Source organism: Solanum lycopersicum, chromosome 4 (assembly GCF_036512215.1).
Source record: "Solanum lycopersicum chromosome 4, SLM_r2.1".
Classification (NCBI taxonomy): Eukaryota; Viridiplantae; Streptophyta; class Magnoliopsida; order Solanales; family Solanaceae; genus Solanum; species Solanum lycopersicum.
Window position 1 is genome coordinate 2,896,812 of NC_090803.1, and position 6,838 is coordinate 2,903,649.

Here is a 6,838-nt window from a genome sequence, read left to right on the forward strand (position 1 = left end):
TAAATGGTATGCAGATGTCCTTCATCATACTTTAGGGACATTGGTGCCCCTATCGTAAAAAAACTAGACCATATATGTCTTTCACTACTAAATAAGGACACGTGACACAGTCTTATATGTCCATGCGATATTTAAAAAATATTCGATCGGTGGATAAAATTATGACACGTGTATATCCGTTGGTGTAAAGGTTATATATGCTCTAATTTTTTGACGGTACCAGCACCAATGTCCAAAAATTATGACAGGGTATTTGCATACTATTTACGGTAGTTCGGGGGTGTATTTGTCCTCTTTCTCAATAAATAATGGCACGGAGGAATCTTTTCTCAAACGAAAATGACACAGATGAGCTAATTTTTAATGGATGATATATATAAATCTTTTCTCAAAGTTTGACGACATATTTAAACTTTTTCTCGTGAGAGCGGACAATTAATAAAGAAATATACCAAATTCCTCATAAACAATAGGCACCTAACTCAATGATATGGAATAAAAGAACTATTAAAGTGTTGAATATATTAATTGAAATAATAATTTTTATTATTATTATTATTATTTTAAAATCCTTATTATTCCTATATGAAAAAAATAGGGGACCTAAATGAAATCATGTATAACTTCATGCCTTTTGCCGCCCAAAATAATATAATTAAGGCCTCAATTTTGACATTTGACTATATGTATTATTTTGTCTCTAATCTTAATTAAATATTACTCTATTAGTAGATTATTTAACTACTAATTATTAAAATTATTATACAAAAAAAAGTCCATAAAGTTCTCTTTTAGCTCTACTCATAAATGATATTTTTTTAATTGCTTATTATTCTATTGGAATATATTCCTAAAAGAACATGACAAGATGTTCCTCACAAGAATCAAGTAGGTTAATTCCTTCTTAACTACATATTTATTTGTATATTTAGAAATTGGAATATGTTTTTTTTATTATTAAGAGTTATTATTGTGATCGAAATTTTAAAGTAAGGTTAGAATATGAATCAGACATTATATAATGTAGATACAATGAATCAATGCAGAGTGGTAATGATATAATATTCGAATGAACTTTTCATTTCATGTTCTTTTCTCTATTTTTTTTTCATGTATCTTTTTATATATATAAGTACGTACTGATTTCGATATCAGAAGTTATCTTTGGGGTCGAAATATATCACTTTAGAGTATTCTTTCACTTTTTGTACAGAAGATATACTCCCCACAATAGCTCGAAAGAATTTATCTACATATTAATTTATTTGTTTATCAATAAATTTCTTTCAGTCGATGATACATGTTCAATGTTTGTTTTTAGACGTGTTATGATGTTCTTTTTCGGGAGTGATACATTCTCTACTACAAAAAATACTTTATTTTTATGATTCGAAATCGAAACATCTGATACATGATTCGTATTTGAGAATAAAAGTTCCACGTGAAACTAAGTTATGCCTTTTGCCGCCCAAAATATTATATTTAGGCCCCTCAAACCAAAACCCTATAAAAAGCCAAGTTTTAGACCTATTGACTTTATGTATTTATGAGATTCTTAATGTTTTTGTCTCTAATCTTTATTAAATAATTAGCTAATTATTTAACTAAAAATATTTATTAATTTTATAATTATTCAAAACCCTTTTATCTCCACTCGTGGATACAATTTTTTTAAAATAAAAAGTATTATTCTATTGGAATTATTCCCAAAGAAAATGACAAGGTTCATCCCTTTTCTATCCGTTACAATTATAGTAACAAAATAATATAATATGCATATGGATTTACTAAATTTATATATTTGACTATTGTATTAATTAGATCCTTTTTTTTTTTGGCAAAATGGAACATATTATTTCTTAAAGAGTTAATTGTGATCGAAATTTTAAAATAAGATTAGAATATGAATCATATCTAATATAAAATATAATGGATCGATTCAGAATTCACGATCACATAAATCTCTTGAGTGAGCTTCACTATTAAACACGTGCGTTTTCCAAAAGAATATTATGAAAAGACAATGTTAATAGCTAGGTTATCATAAAATACCATAAACTTTTACATTTAATTAACTAAATAGTAACAATCGAAAAGTATTGTCAATGGTATGCGTTGGATTTTATTAAATCGGAAAAAAAATGTATTAGTCTTTTTAGTTTATAGGTTTCTCTTTCTATCTTTCGTTTCTTACATATATTTCTACGTATACGAATACGTAGTAATTTCAAGTAGCACTGGAGTGCAATACGATTAATTATATGGTTTTCATTAATTAAATTACATTATAATATGATTATGACATAATTAAATGACCTTAATATTAAATCACAAGTTTGTGTCTGTTCTTGCCGCCCCTACAACTAAAGTTAAAGAGATTTAATATATTTTGGGCCATAAAAGTCAGTATAATTACCTTAATTAGACAATGACTTTCCTTAATCAGAGATTAGGATGTCATTAACTCTTAATTGTTGTTTAATTCAGTATATTTGAACAATAATTGTTTCAATTTTTGGAAAAATGCATAAATGCTCCCGACATATGCCAGAAATTCAGAGGCACACTTGTACTTTATTAAGGTCCTGTAACCCCTCGAACTTATTTTAAAAATAATTTTCTACCTCTTTTTAATCTACGTGGCAGCGGTGGCACTATAATGAAGAAATTGTCAACACACGCTGGGCATACAAGATAGTGTCATGTAAGCCGAAAAGGGGTAGAAAATTATTTATAAAATAAGTTCAGGGGTAATAAGACTTAGTATAGTATAAGATTGTCTCTAAGATTTCGGGCATAGTTCAAAAAGATACTTATGTATTTTTCTAATTTAATATAAAAATTCTTTTCAACTCCACTCGTGAATTCTCTTTTGAGAGAAAAATTGATACAAAATACTCGTCTATCAAAGTAACAATCAATTATATTTTATATGTATATATATATTTTTTATTGGCAAATATAATTATTTTGAACCAACCGACGAAACAGGTAAGTTACCACATTTAAAATGGTCTTAATTAAATTGATATGACAATTCCCATATGCTTTAGAATATCCAATGCTTTTCTCCTATTGTTGGCCCCCCACCTAGTTTTTTTTTTAATCTTTTTTATTTGTTATTTCTATGCTTTCACGTGCTAACTTTTGAGAAAAAAAATATTCTTTTATTTATATGACACTTTTTATCAAGAATTAGGAGCGTATATAATTGAATTAGTTCGAATTTTTTAAATTTCAAATTTTAGCGTGTATTTTTAAATATTACAGATATTTCATTAGTTTAGGAGCTAATTATTTAGATATATGGTAGTTTGCATTATTATGAATTTTACCAGATTTTAATGTGTGCAGATACGTTTAGATACATGTATCTCGATGGGGATACATGAGGTCAAAATTAAGTACATAATTAATCGAAATACATTGTATTCAAGTGGATTCATATGTATATGGGATATATAAAAAAAATCTCGTTCATCACTCTCTTAAGTAAATGGTATCCCAAACACACGTGAATTGCACTAGATAGGTTTATGCATATAAAAATACATGACTATCTCACTTACCCACGTAAAATAATCGCGCTTGCACTAGAGGGTGATTTTATTGCTTCTTTTCACTTTTTGATTTTTGATGCTTAAAGGATGGATGGCAAGTAATGTGAATCAATCTAGCTAGGTTAAAATGAAAAAACAAGAATAATTGAGATGAATTTTTGTTAATTAATTAGCACAATTAAATGGAATCAAATTTTAAATAATTCAAAACGCACTTTAAGGGGAAATGAATACTTCACTTGTAGCTATCGATTATGTAATATATGGATGATAAGTTGGGGGAGATACATAACATCATGATAACGACGTCGATTTAATTAAGCATTTGAATATTTGATAAAAACATTTTTATTTGTGTTTTCAATTAATTGGGATAAAGATTCGGTCAAGTAATGTTTAATGGTATTATAGATTCATGTCATGTGTACTGTATAATAATTTATGGTTGAGATCGATTTAAATTATATATTCATTCATTCTAATTAGGTCAAGTAATGTTCAATGGTCTTATAGATTCATGTCATGTGTACAGTATAATAATTTATGGTTGAGATTGATTTAAATTATATATTCATCTTAATAATAAAAACAACAAAAGTGACAATTATTTTTATTTTTAATACTATCAAATAAAACAATTAAGTATACCATAGGTAATATTTTCAAAAAAAAAAAAAGACTGATGAAAATATGTGAACTTCCCGACTTTTTAACCTGCCAAAACCTCATACTTGTAAAGAATTTTTTATATTATACTAATTTTAAAGAATCAGAAATTTTTGAAAAAAAAACTGAATAAGTATATGTTTATAATTATTTGAAAACCTACAATTAAGTATTTTTTTTAAAATGTATTATCATGTTCTTTAATTGACTTATTATTTAGAACTCAGTTATGTTTTTAAGTTTGATCTATTCTTGGAGATTTCTTCGGAATTTGGAGAAAACCATGTGTGAAATGACCCCTGAACAAGTTTGTCGGGTAAAAAGTCAGAAAGTTTGCATATTCCCGTCAATCTTAAATTGTTTTCGTGAAAATATTAACTTAGGTACATTTAATTGCTTTATTTGATAATTTTAAAGAATAAAACAAATTGACAACTTTATTGTTTTTTATTATTATATTTAATGAGTATATAATTTAAATAGATTTCAATCATAAATTTTATATAGTACACATGACATGAATCTATAAGGCTATTAAACATTACTTGACCTAATTATACTTGACCGGATCTTATCCGTTCTTAAATAGTAATTCTAAAAAATATTGATCAAACACAAAGTACCGATTTAGTATTGGCAAAACTAATTTTTCAAATAATAAGTTAGTAAAACACAAATTATTATTCTTCACGTATAAATTTTAAAAATTCAATAAAAACGGACGATAAGTCGTTAGAGTTGAGTTTTAGGCTCTCAAATTTTTGGAAAACCACATTTTACTGAGGTTTTAATTACATGAATAAGAGGAAATTAATTACCATAATCTCTTTTTTAAAAATATATTTGGTTTTATGCTAATTACACTAGAAATTAAAACTTCTCTCTGTCATATAAACAATATAACATATAATATAATAGCAAAATATAAACCTTAGCGTGGTTTTATATACATATATGTATATATTGATTTAACGTAAACACTTGATATAAGTAAGTTTTATGCTGTCTCTAATATACACTTTACTATATCGAAATTTCACCAAGATTTCCAAATTTTGCTTCACAACAACCTTCTTTTTTATACATTAATAATGACATTTTGTGACACAATGAAGTTAGAGTTGTTAAGAATATTTTAAAAATTAAATATATATTTGTAGATATAATTAATACAGATACATCGATGATTTTTTTATCTAGTTACTGATTATGTAAATTTTATATTTTAAAAAATATATAAATTATGGAGTTGTCTATGTTCAACTTAACTTTGAATTTATACAACAAGACATTCAAATTACAACAAAAAAAAAATCAAATTTTCCTGATTCTACAATGACTTTTTTAAGTTTCCACTATATATTAGTCAAATAAATAATTAAAAGGCAAACATTTATTTTCATACTAAAAATTGACTGTTTTTTCTACTTTAATTAATATTCAGCCTTACGTGTGACTAACTTTTTAATCAAATTTTTAGAATTATCGATTTTAAATAAATTTATCTTTAAATGTATTTTTTTAAAGTTTTATTTAACATTTTGAATTATTAATTATTGTAACTTATAGTACTCTTTACATAGTTTAAAAGTATATAAATTTCTTTTCAAAAAGTTTGAAAATTCCATATGCAAATGTGCAGTCAAAGTTAAACTATTTGACTGTCGAAAAACGAAAAGTGTCACATAAAATGAGGCAGAAGGAGTATCATATAAAATGTGAGAATAAAATTATTGTCAAGATCATTTTTATGTAATGTGTTTGCTTGTTATTTAGGTTTGTGAATTGGTATAATTTTATTTATTTATTATAAATATATAAATCTCATGGAAAATATAGTAATTTCTCTAAAAAAATATTTCTGGACAATGTTGAATTTAACTTTTGACTTTATATGACAAAACACTCAAATTTAAGACAAAAGAAAAAAGATCATTTTTTCCTAATTCTGAAATGGTTTAATTAACTATTTTACGTGTGAGTCAAGAAATAAAAAAGCAAATATATTTTCACACTTAAAAAATTTTTGACTGTTTTTTTTTTTCATTTTCTAATTTAATATTCAGCAAAGCAAAATATGATAGCAGTATTTCATTAAAAAGTCTAATTGGCATTCACATTGTCACACTAAATGTGATGAGACGAAGGAGATTTTTTCAGTTAATTTGATTTTATATTTAAGTTTCAAAAATTAAAATATTTTCGATCAAGAATATTTTGTTATTTTTATGGCTTTATTTGTCATGAATTCAAATTAATCTACTAATTAACATACTTGTAATATCTATGATCAAGTTGACAAAGATGGATCAAAAAAATAACCTACATGCTTCTAAACTGAAAATCTTAGAAAGACAACGATATGTATGATATCTTAATCAAATTTCGCAGTGAATAAAAAAAGTACAAAATTTCAATGATATACACGCGCACTTTTAAAACTCAATGATAATAATAGCTCGATAGATTAATTTTTTAGATCTATTGGGATGAATTAAAATTCTTTGAATCTGAAACTTTTCTTGACTCCAATTATCTGGAAAAAAAAAGTGTCTCTCAGACTAAAAAGAGTAATTTAAAAATGGAAAAGGGTCTGATATACCCCTCAACTT